The following is a 15,276-nucleotide window of genomic DNA, read 5'->3' as shown; positions in this document are numbered from 1 at the left end:
CCCATGGAGTAGCTGTGGACCAATAATGTGAGTTCCAGCAAGTTAATTAGAGGGAAGCTGTAGGCATGGGAGGTTGTTTGGATTTATTTGTTTTGGAGTTTTACATCAATCAACCCAATATAATGTGGCCTCTCCAGTGGAAGTTCATAGTTGAAAGAGAGCAATATAAGGGAAAATTTTGCATTTAGGCCACAATGTTTGCTTCATTGATTCTCCATTTCTTTTTGTATCTCTTAAGAATGGAAAGAAAAAGATACAGCCCCTTCTAATGTGAGAATGGCGTGTCTTGTTTCCATTGTGCAATGTTTAGTGCTTAAGGATATTACTCAGAGTTATTGGATTGTCCAAATCTTTATTAAGAAAATAATCAACAAATGTAGGAGGTCCAGATATTTCAGAAGTGAGCATGAACACCAAAACCCAGATACATTTCTTGTGAAATTGTTCACTGTGAAGTTGTCCTGTTTTATTTCATACATCTGTGAATGAAATCTCCACTAATAAGTGCAAGGAGTCAAGTCATACTTCATTTCCATTCTTAACATGGATCCTATGTTTGTTATATGACACTTGAAATATGTTTGACTCTTAGTTTAATAAGACTTGTACTGAATATATCCTTTTACTATTAACTATCTTTGTGACCTCCAGGAAGTTCATTTCTAGCTCTTTGGGGCCTGAATTTTATAGAGTGAATAGTATTTGCCTAACGGCAACTCTAGGATCTTTTCTGATGCCAATTACTGAGAACTGCTTATGATAATAACCACCACTTATTGAGGGATTAAGTCATGATTATATTCTAGGAATTGTGTGAAGTAGCATGCAACTTATGAAGCTGAAAGCCATAAAAAGGGAAATAGTTGAGATTAAATTATAACCAAAAGTACAAAAAGTAAATGCCTACAATAAAGAAAGATGGTATCTAGACTAAAAGCAAAATACTAGAATAAAATTCACATTAGAAAATATAAGGACTATAATAAGCATTATGAAAATTTGAATCACACTGAGTCTGAATACAGAGGAAAGGAAGACAAGGATCAAAACAATGGAAATAAAGGCACTAGTACAGCAAACAGAATTATAAATGATCCTAAAGAAGAATTATACAAATTGGAAGAGAATTAATACCCAGTGTGCTCATTAGTGTATATAAAAAACTGCCCTTTAAAAAATATTTTAAGTATGAAGACTGAAAGGACTTGCTTCTTTCAGAAAAGAGAAAGTGAATACAGACCCACAGATAAAAAGACATTTGGAAATTTTCATTTCAAGGCTAGGTAAACCTTCAGGAAGCATGCAGGAAGAAAATGAGGTTGTGTACAAACAAGTGACATTCAGGTTAAGACTCACACTCCTTTGCAGCATTGAAAGCCAGAAGCCAATGAAACAAAAATCTATCAAGTTTTGAAGCATTATCTGTGACCAGGCAAATTATCATTTCATGACAATAGACAAACATTTTTGGTTGGGTAAGGATTCCAAAAACATACCACCCAGCGTATGGGTATGTTCAGTAGAAAGTTATTTTTCCTTGAAGTGATCATGCCACTTGGAATTTAAGATTAAACAGACCAAAAACTGACAAAGCTATTGACATTCACTAGTGAATTATCTGTATAGAACATAATGCTTGCTGCACAAACAAAATAAGGGTTTGACTAGATGTTAAAAATTGTTCTGCAGACTCTTAGCAGTTTAACTATCAGAAAAATGACCCTTCAACAGATCTACTCATTCAGCAAATGCTTATGTATGTCTCATTACAGGGGTTTGCAGTCTAGGAAGAGAAGCAGACCAGTGAACAGACAATCCCATTACGGTCACTGGTGCTGTGATAGAGGAGACAAGTGTTGCTACAAAAATACGGAGCAGTTACTGCCAATTACCTCCAGAGATAGAAGAACGCATCGTGAAAGAGGTAACACATAGGCTCAATCCTAAAGGACACTGAAGAGACGGGCGCCTGGCTGGCTCAGTCAATAGAGCATGCCACGCTTGATCTTGGGGTTGTGAGTTTGAGCCCCACATTGGGTGTAGAGATTACTTAAAAATAAAATCTTTAAAAAATTAATACAAAATAAAGAATCTAAGGAACAAGTGAAACAATGTAATCCGGATCAAGGGAAGGTTTTACAGAAACTAACGGGGGAGTTTCACGATGTGAGAGCGAGGTATGAGTGGGGGAGCATTATCGGTTAGGCAGGGCCAGCACCAACCATCAGACAGGCCTCCTGCTTGAAGTTTAATGCTCTGTGGTCACTGTCTTAAAACGCTTAATAATTTTGTCTTTGAGTTTATGTTTTAGAATTGAATTCTGATGAGACAATAGAGTATGCCCCAATGGCCCGAGCCTGAGCTCACAGGTGAGGCTACTTCCCACTGTGTCCACTTCCCTGGACCAGTTGTCAGCCACCGAACCCCCTGACCCCTGGATTCCCCTCCTCCCGCCCAGCCCAGTGATTGCTGCTGGGTTTCACAGCTGGGGGATCTAGGCTGCAGGAGGGTTGGAGTCTGGTGTCTCCAGGCACAGAATCTGACTGGCTTCTGAAAAGAATCCTTTCCTTTCGACCGTTTTCTGCATAATGATTAGGACTAAAGGAATGGAGGGTTATATAGACCTATTCTGAAAAAGTGGAATTCCACACTGACTATTCCTAGGTCTGCTGTTTCTTTCTTTCCCCTAATAGCAACCCTAGTCACAAGTGTAGTTGGAACATTATTCAGGTGACAGCTCACCCAAAAGGGGGCCAGGAAATTTCCAGTTTAAATCTAGTTCAGCATCTGGATTCTCTTGCTGGGTTGTTCTGGTCCTAGATTATAAGGGCAGTGACTTTTTGGTGGAATGTATTTCTCATTAGGTCCCTCTGCATGCGCCTAAGTGGAAGACATAATGAATCCCTGTAAGTTCATAAAAATTCTCTTGTTCCTCTTGCACCTGACCCTTCTGGATAAACACTCTGGGAGCAAGAAGAAGATAATTGGGGGGAAAATGTAGTAGAATGGGACATTCTGATTTCTTGGTGGTAGATGGAGAACAACATCCCCCACATCTACAGAAGGAGTAACTGACACCCCAGGAGGTATGGGGGAGGGCTGGTAAGAATGATCTGTGTCTTTCGTCTCCTGCCAGACAACATTGACCATAATCTGATCACCATTCCTCTTGACTTTACCGAGTGGTCCATCAGAAAAACCTGGGGTTGGCTCTAGCTCATCTATTTCCTATGCTAAGCGCCTGCCACCTCCAGACATCCTTCCTACATCTATTCTTATAGCTGTTGCTCCTTCATTTTGTGGTACAGATGAATGACCCCTGGCTGATGGTTTGGACATACAGGACATTTTGGACCTGCTGCCCTTAGGCAGCCCCTTTTAGATTAAAAACTAGGGGCACCTGAGTTGCTGCGTTGGTTGAGCATCCAACTCTTGATTCGGCTCAGGTCATGATCTCAGGGTTGTGAGATTGAACTCTTTGTCATGCTGAGTGTGGAGCCTGTTTAAAATTCTCTCCCTCTCCCTCTGTCCTTCCCCACCTCCTCTCTAAAAAAGAAAGAGAGAGAGAGAGAAAGAGAAAGAAGAAAGAAAGGAAGGAAGGAGGAAGGAAGGAAGGAAGGAAGGAAGGAAGGAAGGAAGGAAGGAAGGAAGGAAGGAAGGAAGAAAGAAAGAAAGAAAGAAAGAAAGAAAGAAAGAAAGAAAGAAAGAAGAAAGAATAAAAACTAATTTGATTTTTCAAACTGACTTGAGAACCCAAAGCCTACCAGCCAGCCAAGGACTATGTTCGGGACACTATCATGTTGTGCCTCCAACTAATGGAGGTCTCACTTGGGGATCCCAACAATTATGAACACTTTTTTTCTAGGAGTACTATGTGTGACTTGGGACAGTACTTCTTGAGTGGAGGCTAGGCACTAAGTTGTTACTAGGGCAGTGGTTGGAATCTTAATATCCCAAGAATCACAAAGAAAGTGAGGGAATCCATGGCCTTAGCCAAATTATAATAACTTTTATCAAGAAAGGCTCTGAGGGGCACCTGGGTGGCTCAGTCGGTTAAGCATCTGACTCTTGATCTCAGGTCTTGATCTCAGGGTCATGAGTTCAAGCCCCACATTGCTTTTATTTTGTTTTTGTTTTTTTTTTAAAGATTTTATAGATTTATTTGAGAGAGAGTGTGTGAGAGAAAGAGATCATGAGCAGGGGGAAGGGGTACAGAGAGAAGCAGACTTCCTGCTGAGCAGGGAGCCCAGGACTCGATCCCAGGACCCTAGAAGCATGACCTGAGCCAAAAGGAGACACTTACCCAATTGAGCCACCCAGGTGCCCATCAAGCCTCACGTGCATGGAGCCTACATTTAAAAGGAAAAAAAGAAAGAAAGAAAGGCTCTGAAAGCCTGGACTTTTATCCTTTTTATCGGTTTTTATGAAATTATTTTCTTTGTTTTCCTCCCTTCTTTCTTTTCTCAGCATATTTGTGTTCTGGTTATCCTTTTCTCATCGCGTAAGCCATCCCATTCCTTTACAATAGATCAGATCAGACAAAATGAAATTGTTCATTGAGCACATATTCCCAGCCATTTAGAGTTACCTACTTGACACCTATGGCCATTTAAATTTCAGTTAGTTAAAATGAAATAACATTTAAAATTTAGTTTCCCAGTTGTACTAGCTGTATTTCAATGCTTGATACCTACTGCATGGGACAGTGCAGATATAAAACCTTGCCATTATTACAGAAAGTTCTATGAGTGAGGATCTAGAGCAACAACTATCCCTGTCAATGCAAATTATTTAATAATAGATAATTATAGAATGTTAAATGTACCATTAGCTTCCAAACCTAGGCAGTGCTATGTGATAGTAATTAAGTTCCTGGAAATTAAAATGTTATAATATTCTACCTATGTCATATTTATTTTAAGGCACATTGTTATTTTTAAGCATCATATGGAAATATTTCTATAGTCCTGATTTAATTTAGGTTTGAAACTTAAATATAATAATCTATGCTGTTTTATTGGTAAAAAATACCATTTAAAATTTGTTTATGTCAAATTTTGTCTGAAAGAGGGACATCTGACACACATATATCCCTTCACACACCCTCCTCTGCTAACATACATAATAGGTTCACAAACAGGTTTCCAGCTTTGAGCAGACAAAATAATTTTCTCTATGCACTCATAGTACCTTTCCATCCAAGTAGTACAGTATTATCACGTGCATAAATATTCAGGTTATTCCAGCATCCCCCAAAGGAAGACTATTTGGGCAACATTTATGATTAGATGCTTATTTTTCTGTCTCACCCACTAATTGTGAATGGCTTGAGGACAAACAACTACAACACATGTATAAGTATTTTCTGGACACTCACAGAGTGCCATGCATTCTTTATCCTTTGAAGATAAAACAATGAACAAACAAACATGCAAGTACGTATTTCCTGGACACCCTCAATCTAGTGATAACTGTTTTTCTTATTATTTATTTAACACTGTTCCTGGCAGTGGAGAGTAGCTTTTACCAAATGTTTACATAAACGGATTTGAGGGCAAGGATCAACCCTCTGTGTAGACCAATGGTTTTCGAATGGAGTGATTTTGCCCCCTAGGAGCTATCTGGCAATGTCTGCAGATATTGATTGTCACAGCTGGGGGATGCTACTAGCATTTAACAACCAGGGATGCTGTTAAATATCCTACAATGCACAGGACAACCTCTCACAACAGAGACTTACCTGGCCCCAAATTTCAACTGTAGCAAGACTGATTTGGTCTCAAGATTCTCAATCTGGGTTTAGTGGACCTCTGGGGGACTAAGCAAGACTTTAAGAGGTAATCTAACAATTTTTAGAAAGTGTATACAAAAAAACAGTGCGTGTTTTCATGTGCACTTGTATTCTAGGGAATTAACATCCTTAGCTTTCAGTAAACTCTCAAAGAGGTTAAGAACAAATGATATGAGTAATGTAGATCCTCTCCATCTCCTACACTTGGCATGGAGCCTAAGTACCTTTCAGTGGCAGTTAGGATTTTTCCATTTACATGTTTGAGAAAATAGTTTCATTCCATATTCCTATATTTTTCACTTAGTGGTCTAACCTGTGATGCCAGGAGGAGGGAGCCCTAGCCACTAGACCATGAAAAGAAGCTGTGTGAAGAACAGACTGTCACGAGGACTCTATGAGCAGGTGCAACTACCTAGGAGGAGTGTTCCAGAGGGAGGTGTTAGAGGTTGAATTGTGCTTCCCCAAAATTCATATGGTTAAGTTCCAACCCCCAGGCCCTCAGAAAGTGACCTTGTTTGGAAGTAGAGTCTTTGCAGGTGTAATTAGTTAAGAGGAGGCCATTCTGGAATAAGGTACGTCCCTCATCTAATATCACTGGTGTCTTTACAAAAAAGGGGAAATTTGAACAGAGATGTGCACGCAGGGAGCACAGAAGCAGGGGTCAGGGTGAAGATGCTACAAGAAAACCACGAAGGCTGCCAGCAAACCACCAGAGGCTTGGAAGAGGCCCAGAGAGATTCTGCCTCCCAGTCCTCAGAAGGAACCCAACTTGCTAACATGTTCATCTCAGACTTCTAGTCTCTAGAAATATGAAACAATAAGTTCCTGTTGTTTAAGCCACCCGGTTTGTGGTGCTTTGTTAAAGGTAGCTCTGATGAATGCAGGAGGGTTATTTTTCTCCATCTGCATAGGACTAGACTTACTATCCCTTCTCACTTTGATGCTACTGTCCTAGATTATGCGATAGTAATCATAATCATAATCCTAATATAGCTCTGGGGCGCCTGGGTGGCTCCATCAATTCAGCGTCTGACCCTTGATTTCGGCTCACATCATGATCTCAGGGTGGTAAGATCAAGCTCTGCGTTGGGCCCCGTGCTGAATGTGGAGCCTGTTTAAGATTCTCTCCCTCTCCCTCTCTCCCTTCCTCCGCTCCTCTCCCCTCTAAAAAAATACAGTTCTAATATGTACTGAACATTTACATGCCATTTACCATGTGTCCACTTTACTGGATTATATTATTTATTCCTCACATTTTACTAAAAAGGTAGGTTTCATTATTATCTCGTTTACACATATAAGAACAGAGGGGCTTGAGGACTAAGGAAACTTCTCCCAACCATGGAGCCAGTCAGTAGTAGGTAGGGTGAGGGTTGGCTGTCAGGCCATGACTCTGTGGCTGGTACTCTGGCTTTCTGCTCTGCTCTCTTGTGGTCTTTGGGTGTTCAGGTTGTGGGAAAGGGTGAACACAGAACTGCACTAGCTTTCATTCTTGCTTCATGTCCTAAACTTGGGTCTCTTTCGCTAGTTTAGTTGGTGTGAGGCCAGGCTTCCTACCCTCACCTGTCACAAACCTTCTCACACCTGCAGCCTTCAAATGCCTGTCCTTCTATCTCAGTGTCCTGTTGATTACTGATCTCGTGGTTCTCCTTTCTCAAATATGCTGGGGTTCAGAAAACCAATAGTTCCCCAAATTATTTTAAGGCTATGTTAGTATGCCAGTTATTCACAGAAAAAAAAAAAAAAGAGAGAAAGTTGAGAATTCCCGATATAATTTTAGATAAATATTTTACTCACAATTTACCAGGAAAAAAATCACGACTATTTAAACATACCTACTCAATTCTAAAGACATCTTTACCATTTGCCAATGAAATTTAGGGCTTACATATTAAAAATGTTAGAATCACTAGTTTTTTATATATTAAAAAAAACATCTGGATAAGAAGAAAGCAAATATGAAGGTGTTTGGTGGGTTTTAAGTGGCACCCTGAAATACATGTCTGTGAGACTAAGTTGGGACATTTACCTCCGTGGTAGAAAAATCAATGCAGAAATTACCCAAACTTGTGAAAATCAGAAGTATGAAGTATTTAGAATTTGTTTTGTAAATCTGTTCTAATTTCATTACCCATTATCTCAAATAATGACATATGTAAATTCAATTAGAGGAATTATACTAAAAAGGTTGAAAAATTAGCTTGATTAGTAATATGTATGTACTTAATAACGTGTGTGGGTGCGTGTGTGTGGACTGACTACTCAATTCAGTAAAACAGCTGCATATATTGTAGAGATCTATCCAGCTCAGATCCCTACCTTTACACTTAGAGACTAAATCCAAGAAGTATTAGTACAAATCGCCAAAAGCTAGAAAGAGGCAGAAGGTGTTATTTCCTTTATTTCCGTAAAGAAATTAATGCTACATCGAGGAGTTATAATCTGAGTTAAATCAACTCTGTTTATGTCCTCATTCTCAACGAGTTTTGCATTTCTAACCCAATCAACTTGTCAATATAATCAAATGATGAGCTGGTTTTTTAAAAAGTCAACCCAGTTGATGTGATAAACTTGACATATGGAAATTTACTTTCTGTATGGTAACTTCTGCCTCCAGATAATCTTTGCTCTTTCCCAGAACGAAAACACACACCCCTCACTATGACCACATGAACTTTACAGTTCGTTCCTGAATATGTCATCTTTTTTCAGGTACCTGTAAATCTGCAGACACTGTGTCAACCTTCCCTTATATTTTCAGAGCTCCTTTTCATGTTTTAAGACCCAATTCAAGTGCCACCACCTTCGTGGTTTGATGTGAGTGTCTATTTGCTGCTGATTCAAACGAAGAGATATAGTGAAGGGACATATCACTCTATATTTAAATAAACAAAAGAGAGATTTCTGACTGGAGATACGTAATTTTCTTGAGAGTTCATGTGAGTCAACCATTTGTCATACAAGCCCCCACTGCCTTCAAGTCACAGCCTCAATGAAATTGGTTTTTCCCTATGTTCCGTGCACAAATAAGAAGCTGTGCAGTTCATTGAGGTAGGGAGTCTGACCTAATATCAAATGAGTAAAAAGAGATCCGCATTAGAGGGAAAAACGAGCCTGTGCTCTGACTAGAACGTTTGGTGAACTCATGGATTACTGACTGCGCAATTCTTCCTAGCGCCATCGGTTGCCATTCAGAGATTTAAATTTCCTGAGAGGAATCAATAGTCTTGGGACAGCATCACTGATGAAATTGTAGAGATACCCAATTCCAAACCTACATAACTGGCATGGCATCAGTATATTAAATCACCTCTTAGGGTGACTCAATAAAAGAAGTGAAATGAGAATATCATTTCTCCACTAGAATTTTTGAGGAGAGAAGTATGTTATAGGTAGTTTCATTTGGAAAATAAAAACAAATGGAGACAAAAATATACACCAGAGTCTGAGCCTTGATTAAATTTAAAAATCTCCTCTATCCTATAAAAGAAAGGGAGGGGTTTAACATTTTTCAAAAAGGGTGACATATGAAAGAAGATACCTTTTGACACTAACCTGCTTTCCAGCTGATAGGCTTGACTTACCATTGTTTAATTTTGCAATATGTAATATAAAATTGATGTGGCCTAAGATCCTTAGGATATCTGGAACTGTAGGAGGTGACAGCGACCAGGTCCCTGTGGCATCACGGGCTACCGTTGTGTGATTTCGCTATCAGAACTAACATCATCACAGGTCACGTCTTGGTTTTCCCTGTGGCAGAATGAGAATCCTGAGCCTTGTAGGGTGCGTGCTGGCTTGCCTTTTCTTGGTCTAATGCTGCCATTGCCATCCTTGAATTTGACCCAGCCTCCAGCCACCCCCGCAGACACTTTTCCTGTGCTCCCTGAAGCACCCCATCTGTGATCAACACAGTCTCCTATATCCTCCTCGTTCTCTTCCAAATCTTTATTTCTCCTTTTTGCCTTAACTAAAACTAGATTAAGCTACTTCCCCCAAGGACCTCTCAAATGGAGGCTATTTGTTCTGTTTCCCCAAGACCGGGCATTATGTTATGTGACCCCTTGCTGCTCATTGCTGCTTTGAAACCATTTCATTTCCTTTCTCCCTCCTTCCAAAACCCTAGGTCTTTTAACCTTCATTTCATCTGACTCTCCCCCTCATATAGCTGCTCTCTAAACCGGCCGGTCACTCTTCCCCACTGACTGAAGCTTCTCATGCTCTTTTCCACCTCAATTCCTGATGACTCTAGCATCCAAGGAAGTGATATGCATTACACTAGTCAATCATTGCCTTATCTGTCTTGCATGCCACAATCTTTTTTTTTTTTTTTAAAGATTTTATTTGACAGAGAGAGAGAGACAGCGAGAGAGGGAACACAAGCAGGGGGAGTGGGAGAGTGAGAAGTAGGCTTCCTGCAGAGTAGGGAGCCTGATGTGGGGCTCGATCCCGGGACCCTGGGATCATGACCTGAGCTGAAGGCAGACGCTTAACGACTGAGCCACCCAGGCGCCCCACCACAATCTTTAGAGTAGCCTTAGCCACTCACTCCCAAAGCCATGTCCTGGTTTACTTTATCACTAGTAACAGCACTACATTTGAAATCCTCATTTTCAAGTATTTACCAACCTGATCACTGCTTTCTTTATTTTCATCTTGCTGCAACAATTCTTCTGCCATATTAAGACCTCCAATCCACTCACTTCATCTCTTTTTCAATAGCTGGCATTCCCTCCTGTCTTTACTTTTGTCTGATTCCATGAGTCATTATTGTAATACTAACTTGTGAGCACACTGAGTTCCCTTTTCTGGAACACTCTAACCCTCTCTGGATCCAAGTTTCTGTCTTCTTTATCCTTGTGAATATTATGGAATAAAATGATATAGATGGGTTGACTGGTTTTATTTGAAATTACCACTTGCAAATGCACCTGTCATATGAAATCCCCTATATTGATGCTGTGGATCTCATCCCTTCTTGTTCTCTCAAGGATTTTGCCTCTATAATCATCTCTTATATTTTATACAGCATTAGTATTTATTTCCTCTCTATTGAATTATTCTCATCAGTGTTTAAAATGTTTTAGTTTGCTCTGTCCTTAAAAAATAAGCCTCCCTTTCATGCCATTTTTTTCTTCTAGCTACTGGTCATTTCTCTGTTCAGCTTCATGGCAAAGTCTCTTACATAAATGATCTACACTTGTAATATCCACACCTCCACCTTCCATTCAGATTTTGATCCATTTTATTTTCACTTTTATCCCACTCCCCATTGAAACTCTTTTTCAAGGTCACCAAAACCATCTTATTACAATTCCAATGACATATCTTAGTCTTTATCTCCCCTGATTTTTCAGTGATGGTACACACAGTCAACTACTTAAAGTCAAGTCCTTAAAATACTCTTTGTCATTTGTGACACCACCCACTCCTTTTTATCTCCTTTGTAATTTATCTGACTCCTCCTGTATCTACTTCAATCTTGGCTTTTTCTGTTGGAGTTCCTCAGTTTTTTTTCCTGAGTTCTATTCTTTTTTTTTTTTTCCATTTATACTCTTTCCCTAGATGATATCATCAAGCCTCTTGAGTTTAAATACAATCAAAAGCTGATAATTTTCCCATTTTATGTTGATTATTTCTAGGCCAGATCATCCACTGAGCTCCATATTTGTATATACAACTGTCCATTTGATGGATGACTCCAAGTTATCATGTCCAAAATGTACTAACCTACAAAATCTGTTTCTCATCCAGTTGCCCTTACCTCAGTTAATGCCATCACCATCTACTCAAGCAAGCAAGCAAGCCAGAAAGCTAAAAGTCCTCCTTTTCTCTCACCATCTTTCATCAGATCCATTAGTCTTTCAGCAAGTTCTTGTGTATCTTTCCAAAATATACCTAAAATCCATGAATTTTTCTACTGCCACCCTTCTAGTCCAAGGCACTATTATCTCTCATCTGGACAACTGGTGTGCATATCTCCATGCTTATATACATGCCCTCCCAATTTGTTTTATACATAGGAAACTGTTCTATTAAAATTGTAAGTCAGATCATGGTGGTCTCTTGCTTAAAAGAGTTATGACTTCCATTTAGTTGGAATAAAACTAAAATTTCCTATTGTGATCATTTGGCTCCTATCTACCTTTTTTGTATTATTTCATAGATTCTCACTCAATCTGCTGCCAAATATGCTGAAATATATATATATATAATTTCTTACTTCTTTTCTTAACATCCTTAATTATGCAGATGTAGCATCTGCTCCCAGTTTTCTCAGTTGATGCTCGCATTTTATATACTGGATTTAGTCTAGGTATTTCTGTAGGACATAATCTACCTGGGCATGGTTTGCCATTTAAGTTCGCTTCTACCTCCATAACAGTGGACTTGCTATCATTTCTACCTCCCATAAACATAAATATCAGAGTCACATAATCTATTCTGATCTGTGAACTGCCTGGCTGGGGCTTTCTAGACTGCTTTTGCTGGGAATTAGATTTAATCATTACAGACAAGAGTGAAATCTCATTAATTAATAATAATGATGGGTATAAATTAGTTTAACTCAAATGATTTGCTAAGTAAAAGTGCATGGCAGAATTTCAATTTAGCGTTGGTCTTTGTTACAGAGTAAGGTGTAACAAATCTACAAAGCATAGTCAATCATCTTTTGTGGGATGTTGAAACTGAAGGTTTGTGGAAAGATGAAAAAATTGTTTTATCCTAACTTTGAATATACTCTTGATTTTAGTCTCAAGGACTTGTAAGACCTTGAATTCAAAGTGGATAAAATATTTAGAAACTCACTATTGATAATCTCCCTAGATATTTAATCCTTCCTAGTTGTATATTAGAAATTCAATTTGCATTATATCCAAGTGCTTTTGGATTCAGGGGATAAAGCCTGAAATTATCTGCAAAAACTGGCTTTTTTTTTTTTTTCCATAGAGAAGTACCATATATTCTAAGCAGGTTCTTATAAAGAGCTCTAGAGGATAGAAGAATGTGACCATTTAAGGAAAATCATATATCCAACCCTATGGGCTATGGTAAGTCTATCCTTTTGACAATGATCCTATTGACAATGAAGTCAATAAAGTAGTAATTCTTGGAAATCTTTGGTATTTCACTATTTCATGGAAAGAGCTAGAGTCTAATGAAAGAGTTAGAATTGGCTAGTCCAACAAGAACTCCAAAGCTTCTTTTTTGGTAGCACCAAGGAAGTGTGGGAAGTTCTCTGTTAGGTATAGAGAAGGTGATTGGTGGAAAGCATGGCTTCTTCAGTAAGCATTATCAGTGTCTGAAAATCATAGGCATCTAGACAGCCAGTCGGTAGCATGTGAGCACATAGGATGGGAGCTGGGGAGAGGCTGGCAGTACTAGCATTACGAGAAATCAACATTTGCCAGAGAAATTGCTAACAGAGGAGGAAGGAAGTATTGTTAGCAACGTATTTTTTTTTTACTAATATTTAAAAAACTTGGGAAATTCAAAATAAAGTCATAGATCTGTTACTTTTTAACATTAGACACCCCTGCTTGTTCAGTTTTTACAATTTTCTTTTTGGTATCTTGTCACTTAGATTCTTTGTCAATGAAGAAGCCATGAATTATTGGTTGATGGTTATTTTTTAGCTTCCAAGTTTTTTTTTTTTTAGATTTCAAATGACTAGATCCTTCCATTTCAAGAGCTCCTCTGACATAAGGTTTACCTAGATGTGTGGTGATTTCCAAATTAGCACATGCTAGAAACTGAAGTAAATTAAATTAATGGAACTTAACTTTTTGAAGCTGGTTTTAGAAAATTACATTGCAATTCATTGTCACTCAGAAAAAGAAAAAAAATCTTCGAAAGTCTGTTTGAAATCAATGATTATCTGAGAGTTGTTAAAAATAAAATAAACTACAAAAGGGTCAGTTTATGTTAAATTTATGGTTTTAAAAATTTCTATTTATGTGACAGAGAGAGACACAGCGAGAGAGGGAACACAAGCAGGGGAAATAAAATATACACAAAGTAAAAGCAGATGTTATAAAATTGATGCTCTGGAAAAATCCCAGGAGGCTCAATCCTCTGCAGGCTAACATTGCTTACCCCAAAACTTCAGATGCCAACTTTAGCAATGTGGATTTTGACAACTATACGATTCCCAGAACAAACACGTATTTTTACAATGTCCTAATACTTTGTTTGTTATTGCCCCTCACAGTGTTGAATAGGCTGCTTACCACTGCCTCACTTATTAGTTAAACAGCATATGTGTTCTTTCTTCAAAAAGAAACCAGGACAAACTTAATACTTGGGAACTTAACATGTAAATCTATAGCCCAATTTATTATTAAATGCATGTTGGCTAAGGTTAATTCAAAAAATAAAATCCAATATTTTTTGTCCCTGTTACTTCTCTTTACTTTAAAATGATTTCAGCAAAAAAAGGGTTGGAAAACAGAGCCAGGTCAATAAATCCTTTGTATTCCAAATTCTATAGTAAATTTCAAATTATGGAGCTAGTAACTAATCAATCCTAAATGATTTCCTGAGACTACTGAGCATCATTTTCTACAGCGCCTGCATTACTCCCTGGGGAGACGGTCACGGAGACACATTAATTCCTTCCTGCCAGAGAGATGTTATTTCACCTCTAACGAACATTTTAAAATCCTAATGTCTGTGTTCAAAGACATTGCTATGGGAAGCCTCATTGGGGTGTAGGCTGCAAAGTCAAGACCAGCAGTTTTCTCTTCACTTTGCTCACGTGAAATCTCCCCTTTCTGTCCCGGGCACTGGCACTGCCGGTTTGGGGCCCTGCCTTCTAGACCACATGGGATGATGCTGAAGTCTGAGACCAGTGTCCTAGCTCTGCTTGTCACAGCCTAGCAGATGGACAGCTGACCAGCGGTAGTCACTTTTTAGTAGCCGTGTTTTCTGGGTTACTTGAGGGCATGTTTCAGAGACATGCAGATTGATAGTTGGCATATTTCTTCATCTACTACAGACCAGTGTTTCTCAGCCTTGGCACTATTGATCTTTTGAACCTGATAATTCTTTGTTGTGGGGGGATGTCTTCTGCATGGTAGGATGTTTACCAGCTTCCCTGATCTCTATCCTCTGGATGCCAGTAGCACACATCTCAGTTGTGACAATCAGAAATGTGTCCAGAATATGAAAAAAAGAAAGAAAGGAAGGAAGGAAGAAAGAAAGAAAGAAAAAGGAAAGAAAGAAAAAGAAAGAAATGTCTCCAGATTTTTCCAGGTATTTCTTAGGGGGCAAAACCATCCCCATCTGAGAAGCACTATTGTAGACAAAGGGAAAATGAAAGAAGCTTGCAGCAGAGAAGGTTGTTGAGGAGGAATATCTGGTGGGACTGAAGAAGATATGAGGGGGGTTGGAGAAGAACCAAGAGAGAGACTTAGAAAGAGAAGAATTCCTATGAGAAAGATACAGTGACCAAGTGGTTATCTTTGACTTCATTTCAGGAAATA

General features: G+C 38.9%; 1 long non-coding RNA gene across 1 annotated transcript in view; it reads left to right on the top strand.

Moving 5' to 3' along the window:
• Positions 1-15,276, top strand: part of LOC135365432 (uncharacterized) — a 229,603-nt gene that overhangs the window by 165,570 nt on the left and 48,757 nt on the right. The window contains exon 3 of the long non-coding RNA XR_010413285.1: positions 1,773-1,924. This is a non-coding gene — a long non-coding RNA (uncharacterized LOC135365432). The remainder of the gene's footprint in view (positions 1-1,772; positions 1,925-15,276) is intronic.

Source organism: Mirounga angustirostris, unplaced genomic scaffold (assembly GCF_029215605.1).
Source record: "Mirounga angustirostris isolate CCGP_5_RB_7025 unplaced genomic scaffold, mMirAng1.0.hap1 SCAF_7, whole genome shotgun sequence".
In the NCBI taxonomy this organism is placed as follows: Eukaryota; Metazoa; Chordata; class Mammalia; order Carnivora; family Phocidae; genus Mirounga; species Mirounga angustirostris.
Note: the sequence above shows the minus strand (reverse complement) of the source record. Positions and strands in the feature narration are given on the sequence as shown.